Here is a 20,641-nt window from a genome sequence, read left to right as displayed (position 1 = left end):
ATTTATTTGTGGTGTTCATTTTGCATAATAAAAGCACCTCGATTGAGATTCCATGCCGTGTGAGGTGATTTACGGTGTACCATAATCATGTTATGGATGTATTTCGGATAAGTGGCATGGATTTAATCATGGAATAATCAGTAGAATAATCAGTACGAGCCACTCCCCCGTATGCCCACACATTTCCGGTTGAGATCCATTCAAATTTGGAGCAGAATCGACTCGAATCGAAAGTCAAATCCCTCGATAGATCGAGACCTGTTTCCCACAATGTGTGCCATTAATATGCGCATTTTGATTGCAATTTTAGATTTAATAAATAAAATATTGAACAATATTCGAAGTTCGAGTGTTGGAACTATTTTTTCGTTTCGTTTTGTGGCTCATTGGAACGGAACTGGAACTGGAACTGGTACTGTAACTGGAAGGCGCTCTCGCACTCGCACTCTCGCTCGCTCTCCGACGTTTCCCCTCTCTCGAAATTCGAACATTGCTGCAGCCAGCTGTCCCGCTTGCACAACTAGCCGCTGTCTCACTCTCTTTGCGCTCTCACGCATGACAACATCAATGGCTGCTCTCCTCTGCTCTGCTCTGCTCTGCTGTGCTTGTTGTTGCTGTTACTGTTGCTCTCAATGCCGTCGGCATTGCAGCCCTCCCCACACGCACACTCTTAACGCGCTTTACGCTTTGATTGCCATGATTTTCAATTATTACCGTTGTCATGTTTGTTCAGCATTTGCAACCACAGCCAGAAATGCGTTAATTAAAGTTTTCAACTTGTTTCTGCCGCATGTACGGCTGCTGCTGCCTTTGATTGTATTTCCAGTTCTGGGCTTTGCTTTGCCCTTAATGATAATGATGGGTACGTCCATCCATCCAACCATCCAACCATCCAAACATCCAACCATCCGTCTGTTTGGATAAAATGGTAACTGCTAATGAGCTTTGCCCATCCATCCACCACATTTTGGCTACCGTTTTCTCTGCCTAATGTTATTTTCCCAAGGCGCAGACGCTGCAGGCCACAACCAAAGACTGAAGCAACAAACTCGAACGAGTGCCAAAGCAAAGCATCAGAAGCTCATAGCAGAAATGATCAGAAACTATAACTGAATTCCTTGCTTCCTTGCTTAACTTGCTTTCAGCATCTTTTTGATTCATTCCCAGCGTACAACTCAATTGTTTCGGGTCTCGTATCTCGAAACTGGAACTGAAAGCGTAGCGGGCACTGGACACACACCTAATTAACGGAATATATTGTCGGGGTGAACTCTGAAGTCCCCCCCCGCGCCACGAAAACACATGTCTGTCTGCAGCCCCGTCGGACATGGTTTATCGCCGCTTCACAGTGTTTTTTTTTTGTACTCTTTCTGGAAGCTGCAGCTGAGACTTGAATGGTGGGGTATTCGGATAATTTAAAGTTCATACTTTAAACAGCAAAATGCGTAAATGCGTAGATCCGTGCTCTCCTCTGGCTCTGGCACTTGCATACCCTACAAAGTCGCCGGCGAAGCTGCTGCTTCTGGGAACTACGGGTGCTCGGGCTTGGGTGTAATCGGATACTTTGATGAGCTGTAAGATGGCTGGCCCAAGATGAACGATTTCCGTATGATATGTGATACATATTAAGCACGATTTATGGCGCATAGCTAAACATTTATCTAGATTTAGGTATTTTCGTGTCCTTTGGCCCTTCAACTTCAAGCATTTTGTGCGTGGCTTTAATTAAAATTTAACTCTGCTCGCAAATCGTGTGTCCATCTCCTGCAGGCCTTCAAATAATTGTTTGCTGTTTTTAAAAACACATTTTGCTGTTGTCTTTTGGCGCATGTTTAGGGTTAAATGCTAATGAACTCGTTGATTATGCATTTGACTACTTTATTTGGCCATTTGGAATGAGAATAGCCAGCCGATAGATCGTGCAGATTCGAAACGAGTTTCATATTTATTGTTGCCCATTTGCCGATTTTTATTATTAATTATAGCTCCAAAGGCCGACCACAGACGCCGAGGCAGTCGTAAGAATTTTATGACTTCATCTGCCATTAGTCTGTCCGGCCTGCCCTGTCTCTGGCTTTTGTCAAACGTAACTCGTTTTCAATCAGGGTTAAGGGTGGAGGGGGGAAGGGGGGGGGGACGTCACTTAAGCTAACCAAAGGCCCCGCCGCAAAGGCTGTAATTTGTCTAATTTGCGCCGCTCGCAAATGGTTTTTCTCGGCTAATTTGTTAATTTGCCCTCTGCGCTAATTGGCCCGCGCCAAAAGTGTTTAACATCTCATTTGATTGTTTAAACAATTTTCACTGCAATTTGCTGTCCGAATTTCACTTTTGCTCAAATCGAAAACCCGGGTGAAAGTTGCTGGCCTCCCGTTGGCGATGGCAATCTTGACCTCTTGCTGGTGTCCTAAGTCTGTTGTTCCACGCCCACCTAATTGGCCATAGGTGTTGCTCCAGTGATTTTCCACGAAAATCTCCGCATCCGCAGGCGCATCGAAAATTGCATAAGCCTGAGATCTGAGATCTGAGTTCGGGCGAGCGTCTTAAGACACTTTTGTGTGTTGTCTGTCTGTCTCTGTGTTAATCCAATAAAAATGTAAGCAGTTTGGTGTTTGCAAACAGACCCAGGGATAGCTGCTGGCAAATCTCTAAATTCGATTAAACCGCAAAGCATGAAAGGCCCAAGGATATGCCAAGAGACACAATTAGACACAGACACAGACACGGAGATGCCGGGACAGGCACAGATGTTGGGCCAAGGACTCACAGCGAGGCAAGTGCATTTGGCAATTGGCAACGCACACGACGGGCGGTGCCTTTTCAGGCTGCAAATGATTGTCTGCGGTTGACAGGACGAGCAAGAGGACAAGGACAAGGACAAGGACGAGGACGAGGACGAAGGCTACGGAAGCTGCAAACGGCAGCAACTGCAAATGGTCGCTGCAGCGGCCTTGACTTGGTCCTTGGTCTAATTGCCAGTGCTTTCGCGTGTGCTAATGAAGCATTGATGCAGTCAAGGACACAAGAGTCACACGACCAGCAGCAGCAGCAGCAGCAGCAGCAATGGAAGTCGCCTCCCATCCTCCTGGGTGGCTTGTCCTTGTCCTTGCACTCGTCGAGCGGCCATTTTGGCTATAAGATTCCCGCTGCCGCTCCTAATGAAAAATAGAACCAATTAATGGCAGCGAGGGTCAGGCACTGGGAAAATCATTTATCACAACACCCCAAGGCAGGGCCAGGTCTCGCAGCTGGTGAGCGAGAGAAATCCAATAACATTTTAATAACAAAGCCACAATGGCCATAAATAAACAGATTTCCAGAGAACGGAGCCCCAAACGAAAATGTATCTAAATCTCGCGCGGCAAGCGGGAGACCCAATAAATAATTAGTGGAGCGGAGAGAGGAGAGTGGAGAGTGGAGAGAGGAGCTCTCCTCTCCTGCTATGGCATTTATCTACAACGTTTCTCACTTACACACAGTCAGAGCTGGGAGATGGTTCGAGCAGATTGGGGCAATCAATTTGGGAGTTTTCCCTGCATCAAAATGAATGCGTCTCTCCCATTGGATGGGAGTTCTGAGTTGGGTTCGGGGTGCACGTTGCAACAATTAGCTGCACGCTGCATTCAATTTGAACAAAATGAACATGCAAGTTGGTTGGAAATGAAACCAAATCAAGATATACCAAGCTGGAGCTGCTAATGGCAGGAAATAAAACTCTTGACGTTTCGAAATCTTCTTTCTTCGTGGATCTTGGCTGCTGAAATTTGAGTAAAAGAATAAGGAAAACGTTGAGGAATGCGCCCACATATTGTGACAGCTTATGACAGCGACTCTTTGCTTCCTCCAGAAGCATATCCAATGAGATCTTTCCCCCTCGTTCCACTGCAGTGTCTGTCCACTCTGGCCAGCATTTGGCTCCACTTGAGCGCATAATGCAGGCAACAACCGTTAGCTAACTGAGCAATCAGCGGGGTAAATTATGGACGCGAAAAGTGTTCGGTGCAAAAAGATTTCAAGTCCATAAATTAGCACCTCATTCCACATAATTGCAGCCGCAGCCGCAGCTCCAGCTCGAAGCTTGATTGAAGCCTTCAAAGTGCCGTCTCAGCGGGGGGAGCGGAGCGGAGAGTGCCAGGCTGTGGGCTGTGGGGTGTGGGGTTGAGCGCTAAGTGCAGTGCAAATATTTACAGTCAGCAGCGGGCTCCATCTCTCTCTCTCTCTGCCTCTCGCTTTCCTATTCATTTATCAATTCAAGCGTAAAGTGAACAGCAGTCAGGCCAAGTCAATTGAATCAGTGAGGCGGCAAACGCTGATTAGCGGCTAAAACCAACAGGCAGCGAGCCAGCCAGCAACCAGCTAGACAGGCGCTCAGGCGCACTTTGCTCAATCAGCGGACAGAGCGGACAGAGCGGACAGCGCGGACAGCCTTCGGCTTCACCAACGAGAGAGTCGGCAGTCGAATCGATCGAGTTTTCAGTTAATTATGCGGCGAAAGCCAAGAGACAAAAAATATTGTTATTACAATCAGAGGCAAGGAAAGGAAAGGAAAGGAAAGGAAAGCAAAGTGCCTGCAGCTCCCCGCCCGCTGCTTAATCGTGAATTATGAGGGGAAAGGGGACTCCTCTCTTTTTGGTTCTTCTTTTCTTCCATTTGCTGCGATAAGGCGGTGGACAAACGAGATGCCGATGACAGCGACAGCGACAAATGCTGGACAGGACATTAGTGTCACATCGAACAAGGGGACGACGGGAGCCGAGGCAGGGGCAGGGGCAGCAGAGGGTTCCCTCCCTGATTCTTATTCTGATTGCTGCTGCGGTTGCATTCTTGGGGGCACTTTGTGGTCAGGTCATCTTATCGGTGGCCAGGGGCAAGCCTCAACCTGCTGCCTCTTGGCTTTTGGGCCATTTTTCATGGGCATTGTTGTGACAACAAAAGGTTGCGGCTGCTGCTGTCGATTTACATTTAAAATGCCTTCTAATCGCTGCTCGCATCCATCCATCCAGCCGCCCGCCTGTGTGGTCCTTGTACTTGGCAATTAAAAGGGAGTGGATGCTGCGGCAGGGGCGCTGCAAAGCCGCTTACGAGTCGTGCACCACTCCCTCGCCTCTCCCTCGCCTCTCCCTCTGGTGGGTTCGTGCGTGTGCATTTAATCGCCGCTGAGGTGCCAAAAGTATCTCTGAAATGCGTGGCATTCCATGGGAGTCCGACTGTGGCCACTGCCTGGCAGAGTTTTCGCTGAAATTCAGAATCGTGAGAGAGTTGCGACTCATTTAAATCTCGTTTGCGCATGCGTCGTCGTGTGTGGTCTGCTCCCTCCGTGCCAGGCTCCCCCTTTGTCTCAGTTATCGAACTGCTGTGCTGCCTGATAAGCCGCAGTTCATTTCAACGCCTGCCAATTAGGCGAACTGCCTGCCCGCCTGGCTATCTAATGCCCAACTTCAGAGTCGAGTGCCGAGTGGCCCGCTAATTGGCCAGCGACTATCATGGCTGTTTCGCTATCAGAGCGCTGACAGACACACAGACAGCACTCCCCACCAGCCAGCCAGCCAGCCAGCCAGCCAGCCGATAAGCAACTAAATTATTAACACGAACACCGACGGCTACCGTTGTAATTTCCTTTGAAATTCGTGCACTTGGAGGGCCGCAGAGGCAAGAGAAATTCAATTTGGAACAACTATTCCCAGAATGAAAACTTCATTTGCCCAGCGGGGAGGGAGCATTGGGCGGTGGCTTGTGGCAGCCAATTGAGCCGTGTGGCAAGTCCATGCAGTACCTCATCCCACTGCTGTCCGATGATGAATTACGCGTGTCAAAAGCCTCGTCTCTGAGCAAGACACCCACACTCGGCGTGGCTCTCATAATAAAGTGGAATTATAAGCTGGGATTAGTGTCGTGCCAAGCCAACGAATTGAGACAAACAATGACGGCAAAAAAACGCATCAAATCTTGAGTGGAAAGTTGACAAAATGTGGAAGTATTTTTCACATTTTTAAAACCTTCTCTTGGCCAAGTTTTGGCTCATTCCACCAGAGTGTTAAGGCATGGAGTGGGCTCTTCCTGGAAGTGACAGCAAACAGCATATGAGCACTGTGACTGATTGATTTCTCTTTCGCTGCCGCTCCTTTCTGCCGTTTGGGCCCCCACGGGGCAGCAGGCAAGGTCACAGCATAAAACCCATAAAACTGCAAGGCTCAAGGCTCAAGGCTCAAGGCTCAAGGCTCAAGGCAAATGGCAGTGCCTACTGTTAGTCCTTCGAGTGATGCGCGTGCCATCAGGTCGCAGGTCCTTTTGTTTCGCTGTCGTACGCGTGCCAGCGGGCTTAGACTCAACGATCGGGCCTTCTAATTGCCCATAAAACTGCACAGCCTTGGCCTTGGGCAACTGCAAAAAGAGAAAACTGCCACATGCAGCGGCAGTGGCTGTCCAATCAACAGCTTCTCCATCTCTGTCCCAGCTCCCCCCAGTCTGGACTCCACACCAATGGAGGAGTTCAACTTGCAATGGGCGAGACTTTGCCTTGCATTATTCATTCTGCAATTGCCATTGTGCAGCTGTCATAAGAATAACTTACAAATTGCTTTGGGCAATTATCGCCCAGGACTCGACTGTGGCTCAGTGTTGGTGAGTGAAGACATGGCTCCAATTATCTGGATACATTTGGCTTAATTGCTGCGATCGCTGGATGGGAGCGTGTGAAAGCTGCAGGCTGCAGGCTGCTTGGTGGCCCGAAAGTAGGCATCAGGTGACTACAAATCAGTGGCCCTAAGCTGCCAAACTACAAGAAATTGTACTTTGGCACCCGAGCAGAGGTTGGCACAAATATGCCAGGGGAGCGGGTAGCCCAGAGTCCACTCAACAGTCCAAAATATTAACCAAAAGTGTATGCCAAAAGAATCTGCTGCTGTCGTTGCTGTCCGGCACAGCCAGCGTTCCCACCAGTTCACCACTCTAATTGTGACTTTATTTGCGCATTTATTGCAGACACAAACACACAGACAGATGCAGCGCCCTTTTGCTGTAGTTTAAAGCATGCAGCAAGAGGCAGCATCCAGCAGGCAGCATCCTTAGCGCTGCGTCAACTTGGGTGGTCTCGAACAACTTTCGCGGCGCATCTTCAAAGCCATCAAACCTGAACATGCACCATGAGCGAACCTAAAGCTGTAGCACAACCTGAACTGAGCCTGAGAGAAGCGCGACCAAGGCAGAGGCAGAGGCAGAGGCAGAAGCAGACAGGCAGCAGCTTGGCTGGGGCATGCAACCGCAACACAGACTGCCAGGCTGTGGCTGTGGCTGTGGCTGTGGCTGTGGCACCCAAACTGAATTCTAAATGATCGTTGAAAATTCTGCGGAACAGTGTTTCGTTGGAATTTGCAAATGAGTTGTGTTTTGCCGAGAGTTTCCTTCCCTTGCCCTGTCTGCCGCGAGATGCCAGGATCGAGCCAGCCTCCCCCTCCTGGCAGTTGTCGCTGCTGCCAGGGCAAAATAATAAATTCTCAGAGACATACAGGAGACGTTGTAATCCCTCCCAGAGCACAGAGCACACAGACCACAGTCCAGAGACTCGAGACCCAGACTGTCTGACTGTGCCCCCGAGTCTGACCCATTTCCCGGTCGCTGCAGCTTATTGAAATGAATCAAACTTTGTGCCCCTCCAAACAGATTTCCCGGTTGATCGATGAGCACGACTCGAATTTTGCGCAACTTTGGCCAGCTAATTACACGAAATGGAGAACCAAATATCTGCCCAATGAATGGCTAAATCTCCCGCTCCCGCAGCTGTTCAAACATTGATCACAAGTGCTGGCTGGTGGCCAGCTAATAATCATTTAAGCCCATTAGATCGAAGGCCAAAACTGGCTGGGCAAATGTCGATTACTTTGAGGTGTGAATGTGAGCGGCTGGAGGTGCGATTTGCGTAGGTTTTTTGCCATCTCCCAATCTATTATAAAACTCCAACAAGCACTTGGCGCCACTTGCAAACAAGCTGCAACTGGCAGCAGCTGCAGCAAACAAAACTGACACTTAGCACCCCTTTTCATTATCGCAGAGCCGGAAAACTGGCAAACAAATCAAACAACAAACAACAAACAGAAGAGAAGCGAAGCCAAAACAGACAATGAACAATGCAGAGGGTGGGTGGGAGGTAGGTGGAGCTGCTGTGTTGTCTGAACAAATAAGTAGTAGGTGCAATGTATTATTTGCTTTAACTGAGAGTCCAACGAGCGACTAAAAAGCGTTAAGCGTTGCCCCCAGACGCCCCCCCCAGCACGCTCTGAGGGATTGTCAGATTGAGACGGCAATTTGGCTGCTCAGCGGAGCGCGGAGCCACAGGAGGAGCTTCAGCTTGGAGGGGAGTTGGCACTTGGGCGTCACATGTGGAAATGGAATGCAATGAAAACGTTGCACATAATTAATGCGCCTGCGCCTGCGTGGCAGCAAACTCCGAGTGGATGCCATTTGGCTTTGCCATGCAGTTGTGGGGCAGAACCGAGCTAATATTAAGCCAAAAGGTGGCATAAATTAAACGTATCATTTAGCAGGAAATTGCGCATTCGATCGAGAGAGAGAGAGAAGATACATTTCGAACTTGGGGTAACTTCGAAAAACCGGTTTCGGCTGCGAGCAACAGAGATGGCAATAGCCAACTTGGCACTCTCCAAGTCTCCAAGTCTCCAAGTTTCCAAGTCTCCACTCTCCAAAGGAGCGTGCGGGCGAGTGGCTGCTCCTTCGCTTCGCCTCAAAACTGCTTGGGCGGAGCCACACACACACACACGCACACACGCACACACAGAGAGATGTTCATCTTAAGGTTGAAACGTTAAAATGTTCGCAATTTAATTAGTCTCGTGTTCTGGGGCGCAACGAAAACTGTGAAGAAAGAGGAATTTGGTTTAGTTTAGAATAATCTTCGGTTCCAGTTCCAGTTGGCTGCCAATTCTGCCGGTCTTCTGCTCTCTTCTGGCATCTTGCCTCCATGCCCACCAGCTGGCATCTCCAATTTCCGTTGTGCAGACGGCCAACAAATTGCGCACAACTTCATCATAATCAACGCTCGGACAGCTGCAGCACAACGGCCAACCGATCCCCCAGACACCGACCGAGTGGCGAAAAACTAAGGTTAAGCGCTGGTTAAATTATTTTACGTGCCTCCGCACTCCGTCTCGGACTCTGCTCTCTGCTCTATGCTCGACTCCATCCCATAAGTCAGACATCGCCGAACGGCGGGGAGGCAGGGAAAATGATGTGAAAATTGTGCCATAACTTTTGGTGGTGGCTGCTGCTGCAAGTCTCCATGGTGTTGCATGTGGCATGTTGCTCGTTTGTTGCCGTTCTTGCTCAATCCTTCCAATCCTCGTGCCTCAGCTTTTGTTTCTCTTGTCTGCTGGGGAATTGCCTTTGCTATTTGTTTTGCGAATCGAAGCCACAAATCATAAATTGCATTTTACGATATTGATTGACCAAAAAGTGCTTGCTCGTTGCTCGTTGGTTGTTGCTCGTTGGTTGTGGGCGTGTTTGGAGGCGTTTGTTGGCTCAAAAGTTGTTCGCTTCCCCCCCACCACATCCCATCGAAAGACTTTTGCTGCGCTCTGGGCAGTGGCGTGTTGTTTGCCTTTGCAGGAAATTATTATTATTATTATTATTATTGTTATTGTTATTTGTCCGAGATGAAATATCATTGAATTATGGGGTTGTCTGTGGCATTCGATTGCCGATCCTCTTGCTCCCCTGAAATGCTCACAATTCACACCCAAAGGTCAGCAAAGGTGTGGGAAGAGGCTGCAGCCAAAAAGTATTTCCACATCCAGATGCAAGATCTCCCCCTGAACTCCACTGTCAATCCCATTTCGCCTGCATTTTATTGGCTGCATTTTGGGCAACTGCGTCACGTACGGGTGCCACAGCCAGCTGCATGCCACTCTCTAGGAGTCGTCGCCACAATAGCCAAGTGATTCCTTATGAAGACATAAATTTGCAAATTGAGCAGCCAAACCCAATGCGCAACAGCAGCAAAGATGATGGGCAGGAGGAGAATGAACCTGATCCATCCGAGCGACAGGGCTCAATGCTGCAACTCATTTCAAGACGAGGCAGAGACTGACTCTGAGTGGCAGTGGCAGGGGCAAAGACCTACAATTAAACCATTAAATTAATGAGCCAGCAGCGAGGAGTCAAGAGACAAGTGCAAGTGGCTGTGGGGAGGCCAGTCAGTGGCGTGGAGTTAAATGAAAGGCGCGTATGCAGCCAGCCACGCCCATTTAATTACAAGCGAGGCAGAGTGCAGCGGCAGGGGGCACAGAGGTGGACAAGGAAATTGCATATTGGCAACAACAAAATGAAAATCTCTTGGCAATTAACCACTTTGCTGGTAACTTGGCCAAGAAGATGGTTGGAGCTGCTCGTTGCTGGATGGTTCCTGCTGGCTGCTTGGGTTGTGCTGCTTATGTGCGGCATGGAGGGCCAACCTCGTTGTCGTGGCTACATTTTTATTATTAAACTGAATTGGGTGCTTAAATAAATTATTTAATAAGCACGTGATCTACGCAGCTTAAGCAATTTTTCCCTGTCGCTTTGCAAATGGTTTCTCTTCTCTCTCTCTCTCGCTCTTCTCGCTCTTCTCTCTCTTCTCTCTTCTGCTTTTTTGTTGTGGCTTATTCAAGGGCCAGCCACGGGGTTGCTGGTGTGAGTGAGTCTTCAGTTTGCAGTTGGTGCTTTGCGTATTATTAAATCATTGCAATTTGGCCACAGAGCAGCAACAGATGTGGTTTGGGCCTCAATAATAACAATGCGCACTGAGCCGCCATAGCTGTTACATGGCCAGGAGGCCATTGGGGCTGGGCCCTGGCTCTGGCTTAGGTGCCCCGACTGCCGTCATACATATAATTCCACACTTGATGGCTCGGAGGCTGCCCCTGCCACTGCCACTGCCTCTTGACCATCTTTCACTTGATCGAACGATCGTTTTGAGCGCACTTTGAGTGCAATCTTTCAGCCTGTCCCTCGCCCATTTGCCGTGCCCCCCCCTACTCAATCATGCCTGCCCCTGCCCCTGCCCCTGCCCCTGCCCCACGCTGCAGCTGTGGCATGCTGCTTTGCCATAAACATAATGGCGCGCACGATTTATGTTTTAATTTTGCATTTACCAGCCACAGCAGGAGCAGAGAGTGCGAGAGTATGGAATAACCTCGGGATCGGGAGGAAGTACCAAGCACGAGAGTAGAGTAGGGAAGAGGAGTTCTCCGTGGCCATGGCCATGTGTCTTAACTTCGGTTTGATTGCCGCTGATAGCCATGCAATTGCTGTTGCTGTGTGTAGTTGTTGTTGTTGTTGTTGTTGTTGTTGGTGTGGCAGGAAAGGAAATTATGTTTGCAGGCGCTTAAAATCGATTAAGTGATCCTCATCAAGTGGTCCTCCATGGCAGCAGCAGCAGCTGGTGGTATTTGGTGCTCCCCATTCAATCCCCCGGTACATAAAATATGCCGTTTGACCATCAGAAACCAACAGAAATATATGTAAATATGTACGTACATAAGTATGTGTGCACAAACTAGCGCAACAGCATGCATAATTGTTATTGAGTAATTTGTAGAATAAACAGGTGACATCATGGAAAGTTACCAGCGATGCTTCTTCTTATTTTTGACCAACGAACACTGCTTTGCCGCTCCCCCCCTCTGCCAGCCACCACCTTGAGAAGATCACGCTGCGCTGCTTTCGTACATACACACTTGCACACTACGCTCTTGCAGCGAAGAGAGTAGAGCACACGTCACCGAAGCTGTAATGAGAACGCAGCAGCGTGGGTGGGTGGTGGGTGGTGGCGCTGCAGCAGAGCTGCTGTGTTCGTGTAATGCTCTCGCAGACTTCGTTTGACAAACGAAAGCTGCTGCGTTCTAATTATAGCTTCGGTGACGTTTGCTCTACTCTCTTCGCTCGGCCAGCAGCTTTCGCGCTTGTTGCTTCAGTACGATGGGAGAGCAGAAACGAAGATCGAATTCTAAGACAGTAAACGCAGTCATTTCTCACACCTCCCCCCTCTCGGGTGCGCGCGCGCATAAATGCAAATCACGTGATAAATCTATTAATATAACTGTGTTTCCCACGATAATATCAGCAAGAAACTTTTCTAATATTTTTATTTTCGATTTCCAATTGTCAAGTGCGTTACTTTTGTGAACAAATATTTATTAAAACTGTATTATTATTTATTAAAGGTGTTTTTGTGTGTGAAAAGAAAAACATTCAAAACGACGAGGAAGACAAATAAACACACAGCAAATAAAATGCGACGCTAAATAAATATTCAAACAGATGGGGTGAGTTTTTTCCCGTTATTTATTATTACATTTTTATACGTTCTTCACTTATATTTTTTACATTTTCCATATTTATATTTTCTTTACTTTATGACTGGGATTAAATGCGATCAATTTTTAAATTGCATTTCCACCCAATTGGCCAGCTTATCCCCTATCTATGTCGACTATCGATTAAACCATATAAGCCCTCGGGCCAAAAACGAGACTTTTCCTTCCTTAGATGCACCCCCCAAATGTGGCACCCAATTTATGGCTGCCGCATTCCGCGCAGCATTCGGGAGTTTCGCTTTGGCGCCTTCTAACCTTTAGCCAACTGACAAGAGAATGCAGTGGCAAGAGGCGAATCTACTTAATATAGGCGCGACATTCTGTGGGGCCAAATGCAGCTGCCAATTGCCAGTCGCAGTTGCAAGTTGTCGATGCGGTTGCACAGTCTGAGGCAGCAAATTGTCAGCGTGCAACAATCTACACCATTAAACAAACGATGCAGCAGCAGCCTCAGAGCTGCCTTATTTAGACAGAGCTCGAAGAGTTGGCAATCTAATTAGTGTTTGGGTCTGCTCTGGCATTGGCTGTGGCTGTGGCTGTGGCTCTGGATTTGCTTTTGGCTTTTTAATTAAAGCCAATGGCAATTAGAGTACTTGAGATGCCCGAGAAAGCTGGCTCCAGTGGGTTGGTGGGGAGGCTGCGGGGCACGGAAAGCAGAACGTGAGAGCCTTTATTTTTTGTGGGGTTTTTTTTTGTGTGTGGCTCGTACTAACAATGGGCAGTTGCAGTTGCAGTTGCAGCCGCAGACGCCGCATGTTGCTAACCGCAGAGAATTTAATTTGCCAAAAGGCAGGACACGGATCGGAACTGGAACGGGAACGGGAACAGGACACCTTGCGATGCCAGACAGAAATTAGCAAAGAAAGGAGGCATGGCACACACAGGGAACACATGGCCCGGGCGGACACACACACACACTCAGCAGGACACCGAAAGGACATCGGGGCACAAAGCAGTTGACTTCTTGTTGGCGCAACAATGATTAGTTTCGGTCAAAGTCAAAGGAGTCGCAGGCCCAGGCCCATGTACTCGGAGACATGTACCCGATTCTGAATCCAATCCCTCTCTCTCTCTCTCTCTCTCTCTGTTCCTAGTGTGTGTGGGCCAGGTCTGTGAACAGGAGTTGCCGCTCGTCCCTGCCTACTGCCATTATTCTCTCGGTGTGGCTGCCTGGCTGCCTGGCTGCAGCCTGCCTGCCTGCCTGCGGTCGATTTTGCTGTCAAAACAAGACGATTTATGCCTTTGTATTGAGAGCAATCGGGATAACAAGATATTCGCCGACGCCCTCAAAAGGTGCACCCAAGGCAGGACCCACGAGCACTAGGACGGGGGTACAGGGGTACAGCGGTACAGGGGTACAGGGGTACAGGGAGGAAAACCCACGTTGATGCTGATGTTGATGTTGATGTATGTGCGTCGATCGATGGATCGTGCATTAGATGCCATCGCCTGTTAATGACTGCAGCAATTAATCTCTAAGACTCTCTCTCTCGCTCAGTCCCTATCTATTCTACTCCCCAGCTCCAGTCGTACGTGTTTCTCCAGATAGACAGCAAAATTAATGCAACAATGCGTTCTTATCAGCAGCAGCAGCAGCAGCAGCAGCAGCAGCAGCAGCAGCAAAAGAAGAGAGAAGAGAGATAGAGATAGAGATACCTAATAGCCGCCGTTGGCTGCTTGTACTTAAGTGGCATACATTGTAAATCTCTTTAAATGAGCATTTAAGCAAAGCGAAGACACCGATCTCGATACCGAACTCCAAGTAACCGGGCTGTGGCCACACCAACGAACACAAAACACCACTCCCTCCACTCTTCACTCTTCACTCCACACTCTTCACTCCACACTCTTCACTCCACACTCTTCACTCCCTTCATTGGACTGCAGTTTATGTGTGACTGTAATTCAATGCTCAATGCGTCGATAGCATCGGAACGGCGAACGAAGAACAGAGAGAGAACAGAGAAGTCAGAAGCCAAAAGACTGTCACTGCTGGCAGCACGGGGGGAGGGAGGGGTTCGGGGAATGGCATTGCAAGTCGAAAGTGGAAGAGAAACGATCAGCCAGCGATCAGCATTCGACTCTGTCTGCGCCTACCGTTGCTGTCCTCAATATGCTCATACTCTATGCCGCGCAAAGGGTTGCTGCCATTCCTTGTTCATTCGGTTGCAAGCGCTTCAATGAGTGGCTGAAGATTTGCCCAAGGAATGGCCCCAACTATCCACTGTTCTCCCACTCTGCGCCCATCGTTAACTTTGTCAAAGAGCATCCCTAGGTCGTGGTCGCTTTCAAGTCCCATTGCCTTTCCCATCTTGTCCTGCTGTCCCGACTGTTCGTGGATATTTATTGTATTGTTGCATTTGTTTTCTGCTACTTGCCATTGCCGTCTCCTGTTGCCTCTGTGCTCGCTGCCTGGCTGCCTGGCTGCAGTTGTTTGTTGCCGCTGATTGTCGTTGTCGTCGATGTTTCCTCGCGATCGCCTTTCAACGCGCCATCGATCGATTAATGATCGCTTAACGGCAGAGAAAGGAGCGCGCGGGAGCATCTCTTCGTCGTTGTGCCAGTGACACTTTCCCCAGGATCCTCAAGTGGAATGTGGAATAGCAGTGTTTCGGGGGTCACCCACTGACTCGGCAATTACAAGTAATATATCATCGGGCAGGACACTGCACGCAGGACACATGTGCTGTAGGATCAGAGCCACAAATGCCGACAGTCAGGGCAACCGGAGCCCACTCTGCACTTGTTCTCTCGGTGACCGGGGGACCACCCAGGCTATTGCGGGTAATCACCCACAAAACTGGGCATTATGTCGGCCAGTTAACAGCATAAAAAGTCAATAAAAATCCTTCTGACATTTGCTGTCCCTTCTGGATCGTTTGACCAAATGCCGACCTAATTGTTGTGACAGCCAGGCACACACACAAAACAGACACAAAACAATGGCAGGGGGATGCTGGAGAGGGAGAGACAGCAGATCTTGTATTTAGGATCCGACAATAGCCGAAAAATTAATGGGCACAGGACCTCAATGCGGCAACCAATCGCAGGAACTCGCACTCCGGCAATGCTATGTGCCCCTGGGGGAGAAAGTGTTTCTTGTGTCGGCAGAGATGAATTGCATCAAACGATGCCCACAGATACACTCACTGCCCAGCGGTATCCCGTGGCTAAAACGTTAAGTCATCGCAGGTCGATCAATCGATCGAAGGAAGTCTTGCTGTGCTGCCCACAAAATATTTTGACACTAAGCGCAACACAAAAAGTGATTCCATTTGTCTGTTGCTGGCTGCTTAAGCCTTTTATATTACACATTCGCCACAGTCCGCAGTAATTGTTCCCCTTTGATGGCCGCTTCCTTGCCGCGCCCACTAAGCTGATTAGACGCAGAGTTTGAGTTGGAGTCGCTCTCTGTCTCTCTCCATCTCTATCTCCATCTATACCGGAACTTGGAGTCTACCCAGGCGAAACGCTATTAATGCTAATGGCCAGCCGACTCTCTCTCATTGCAATTTCTGTAAAATATTGGCGAAACTTTGTATGCCGCAATGGCCACATGTAATGTCCAGCCATAAATAAATCGAAATGAGTTTCCACCAAAGCACTCGAGCAACTCGCATGGGGAATTGAATGGCAGGTAGAATCCAGAAATTGAGAAGAGAAATTGCCCAGAAATATATTAGTAAACAAATGATGGAAGTTTGCAGAAGTCTGTAGAATAAAACTAAACCAAAAACCCATCAAATGTTACCTCAACTTCAACTGCATTTCAATGGGGAAACTGCCACAGCATTGTGTTGCATGTTGCCCCTGTTTAAGCTGTCATTCTAAGCTCTTCATTGCCCAGCGTCTGCCATGGTAAGAGAGATCTCCTTGCTGCCACGGACAACAGGGGGAGAACCCAAGTCCAGGTCTGACACCAAAGATTCGCTTGAAATTGAAGTTTGCCTCTTGTTTTCCTTGGCTTTATTCTGAAACTCAAAAAGAAGCAATCAAAAAGTAAACTCAAATACACAGAAACAGGCTTCAATCGGCTGTGGGTCTGGGTCTGGGTCTGGGCCTGGCTCTGGCTCTGGCTTTGGGTCTCTGCAACTGGCTGACATTTTGCTGAATATTTGTGGGACCCAAGTTGGTTGTTGTTCGGTCGTTGGTCGTCTGTCCAAATCGAACAGAGACAGCGACGAGATAATTTTGCAATGCTTATGGCCGCCAATTTGCGGAAGATCACCGTACAAGGAGCCCAAGCATCCCGAACATCGAATGTCTGTTTGCCCGAAGTCCAAGTTGGAGTCCGTGTCCGTGTCCGTGTCCGCGTCCGTGTCCGTGGCAGTATCTCCTCTGTATCTGCGACTGTGTGTGTGTTGATTGGTTCATAAGAAAAAGGAGCAGCAGCAGCAGCAGCAGCGCACAAAAAACCTACAGAAATCATTTAAAAACAGGCAAACGGCGATCGTGCTTAAATATGCAAAAAAAAAAAGAACAAAAAACAAAACGAAAATAAAGTAAAAATAAAAAAGTGGAAGGCTGCCTCAGCAGCTGGAGAGTGGAAGCTACAGTTGTGGCAGGGGCAGCACAGGGATGAGGCAGGCTACCACGAAGTGCAGCCATGCCACCGATAACTACAACTATATAAAGAAGCCCAAAAGGAGCTGGCAGACAGGGACACAGACACAGACACAGACACAGGGCCCGAGACCCCAGACAGGATCAATATACAACAACGTCGTTTTGGGTTTGTACATAATTTTGCATTTTTATAAGGCAAGAAGGGAGCGGAGGGGGGCAGCGAAACAAAATGTCGGTTACGGACCAAACCCATTTAAAGACAAAAGACTGGCCCGATCCATTCCCCATGCAACATCGCGGGCTGCGGAGATACAAGAAAATGAAGCAACGTTCTTCTGTGTGGATTGTTACTCTCTGCTCTGCTCTGCGCTGCTCTGCGCTGCTCTGGTAATTATTATATACATTTGCTGCTGCTGCCCTTTGCCTGTCCCACCATGATGAAGATGAGGATCAGTTGCAGTCTCTCAGCCTCTGGGCTGGTCCTCCGCTCGCCTTGACTCGCGCTGTCATGTCCATGCGCTGAGGCTGTCAACAGCCTGCGGGATAAAATGATCAACATTGATCGCATAATGATCAGCCTCCACAGCCTCCACAGCAGCCCAAAGCCCCCAGCCAGAGCAACATTTTTAAATGGTTTTTTCTGCTGTTGTTCTTTTCTGGTTTGAGTTGTGCTTGAGGTGGAGCTTGCTTTTGGTTTTTCAATCAACTGAAGATCGCTTTTTGTGGCTGCTTCTTCTGCGTAGATCGCTGATTAAGTGCGTGTCTCAACTGGACTCTCTCTCTCTCTCTCTCTGGACCGACTAAGTAAGCTATTATGCAGCTTGTTTCAAGTTTCGGCTTTCGCCGCTACCCTCACAAAAGGATCGATCGATGGATCGTTTGGCTATGATTTCAGCGAGCGTCCCGCATAATTTACTTAATTATATTTAATTGAATTTGAAAGCTACTGGTTGCAGCGGCTTCTTCGTGTTTGTCTTTTGTTGGCACTCGTTTTGTGTCCTTTCCCTTTTTGCCAGGTCCTCTCCCTCGTACGTGACGGGCTGACAATTTTGCGCCTTTCATGCGCCACTCGAACCCTGACGAATCTTGATCTCGTTTTTCCTTGTTCCATGGCCCATTATCGGAGCGGACAAAGTCAAACATCGCAGCACCGAGCACCCAGCAGCCAGCGTTCGCGGAACCCTTTCACTTTCCACCCCTCCGCTGGCTGCTATCTGCTATTACACAATAGATAAACCGCCGCCACGCCTCTTTGGCGAGGAGTTTCCCAGGACGCGTGACATAAATCAAAGGACACAAACGGCCCAGGCAGGGATTTGTTGTGCAAATCCTTTGAGAATTGATTTGTGCACGCTAATAAGCCCAAAACAGAAAACTAAATTATGTTCCAGCTACCAAAAGCCATTCGAAAGGGGACAAAGGGGACAGGCAGCGAGTTGTTCCTGCTTCCTGCTTCCTGCTTCCTGCTTGCGGTGTGTCTTTGTGTGTGTTTCTGTGTGTGTGTACATCAAATGACATAATCATAATCATAGCCAGGCAGGGAGTACCTTCCTCCATGAATTTCAATTTCTATTTCAACCCCCCAAGCATTTTGAGAGTCCTTCCGTCTAAGGGTGGCAATTAGAAATTTTTGTATTTGCTTTAAGCACCAAACAAAATGGCCACCAAGTGCCATGGCCATGGCCTCGTCATGGTTGTGGTTTCTGGTTACTGGTTGCTGGCATCCGCCAACCCATTGAATGATTCCCGGGGAAAGTGCAGGCCGTGCGGGCGATAAGTGGCTATGACGAACGCGTCTCGAGTGGGTGAGAAAGGATTTGGCGAGTAGCTGGGGGTGCGGCTAGGGTGAGACATTTATGGGTGAGTGCAAAAAGACAGAACTAAAGCAGGATTAGCAGCAAAACGAAGAATTCTTCCACATACAAATATTGTTTCCATCTTGTGGCCCCTCCCAGTTGCTTCATTTGATGCCGCCGCTCCCATTTGGGATGCGTGCCTGCCCACTGTGCCTGCTGTACCCCCCGCTAGTGTGTCTCCCACTCGCGGGCCGATCCTTTCCACTGTGACTTTGTATCCGCTGTGAGACGGCAACTGTCGGCGAACATTAATGTCCAATAAATTGTTTTTTGTCAAATGTCGCGCACCCCGTTGATTTTAATGTGCCTTAAATAGGATAATAAAACTAACCACAAAGCGAAGACGAAGAGAGTAGAGAGAAGTATATAAAATAGTGCGTTTTATATGCACACAGACACACACAGACACACAGACACACATGGAGCGCTGCTTATATGGAGCTGTGTGTGGAAGCGGAACACCGAAGAGCAACGTCTCTCCTCTCTCCTCTCTCTCTCTCTCTCTGTCTCTCTGGGTACAGGTGTGCGTGTGTGTGGGGGAGCAGCTACGTAGCTAACAGGTGCTTATCGGAGTGCATCGTGACATTTTATTGGATGCCCAGAGAGACCGACAACGGATCGACAACGATGCTTATCAATGACCCAATGGCGGAGCCACAGCTGACGCTCAACTAATGGCTGGGCATGGACATTGAGAGGGGAAATGGGAAAGGGGAAATGGAAATGAAGGTGCACATAAACATAAACCCAAAACATAAACTACCTTTTTATGACTGACATGGCTGACAGTTCGTAAAACTCACAAACGGAAAAAGAGAAGAGAAGAGAAGAGAAGGGAAGAGAAAAAATGAAAGACGAAGAGAGCGGAGCTGCTCCGATCTGCATTTAGCTGGAAATTTACATGTTTCTGGCGTAAATTGTTATTTTAATTAATTTCCCTACTTTCTTGGATGCACAACAGAGACACAAAGAGGGGGCAGGGGGCCACAGCGAAAACAAAATTAATTTGGCCAATTTGTTGGCCATACCCAGAGCCCAGAGCCCAGAGCCCACAGCCCATACCCAAATCAGGCAACGACCCGCTGTGCGTTGATCAATTAGCCATGGGTGTCGGCATTGGTGTCGGAGCAACCGCTGTCCAGATCCCACTTACAGTCTCAAGTTCACAGGCGCCGCCTCGAGAGACGCGAAGACCACCCAAACAGCCCAAAATGCCCAAAGGATGAGCAGTGCTGCCTGCTGTCCAAACACTGTCCAAAGAGCAAATAAAACAAAAATTAATTAAAGCATTTTAATGATGCTAACAACCGCCGCGAGCTTTCGTCTCTCATCTCTCAAATCCCATGTGGGATCGGTTGGGATCGGATCGGTCGGATCGGATCGGATCGGATGGAGCTCATCTCCCCACTTAATGATTGCTTTTCGCACCTTTTATCATGTGGCGCAGCAGACCGACATTTATGAAGTAAATATTTTGACTCGTGCAAATCGCTAAGCAGCCCAAAAAAAAAGGGTTTTAGCTTTGGCACCTTTGGGATGCTCCTTAATACCCTTTGAAGTGCTACCAAGGGATGTGCTCAGATCAATCAACTGTCCAGCAACTGTCACATAAACGAGCCTTCAATTACTCGCATTTATTCTGGAATATTGTATTAAATAATCATTTAGCTACACTCCCACCCGCACAGCCCCCCTCTTCGGCTTTGGCTGCAACAAATTACTTGTCAGTTCTGTTCCGCTGCTGCTTTCGAGGTTTGTAATCCTTATTGGCCCAGCAATCATTTAGCTGTCACAATTTCTGACATTTCAGTTTTTCATGACTGTTGGCAACACCCCCCCCCCCCCCCCCCCCCCCCC

The sequence above is a fragment of the Drosophila guanche genome, unplaced genomic scaffold (genome assembly GCF_900245975.1).
Source record: "Drosophila guanche unplaced genomic scaffold, DGUA_6, whole genome shotgun sequence".
NCBI lineage: Eukaryota > Metazoa > Arthropoda > Insecta > Diptera > Drosophilidae > Drosophila > Drosophila guanche.
This window is presented reverse-complemented; position numbering follows the sequence as displayed.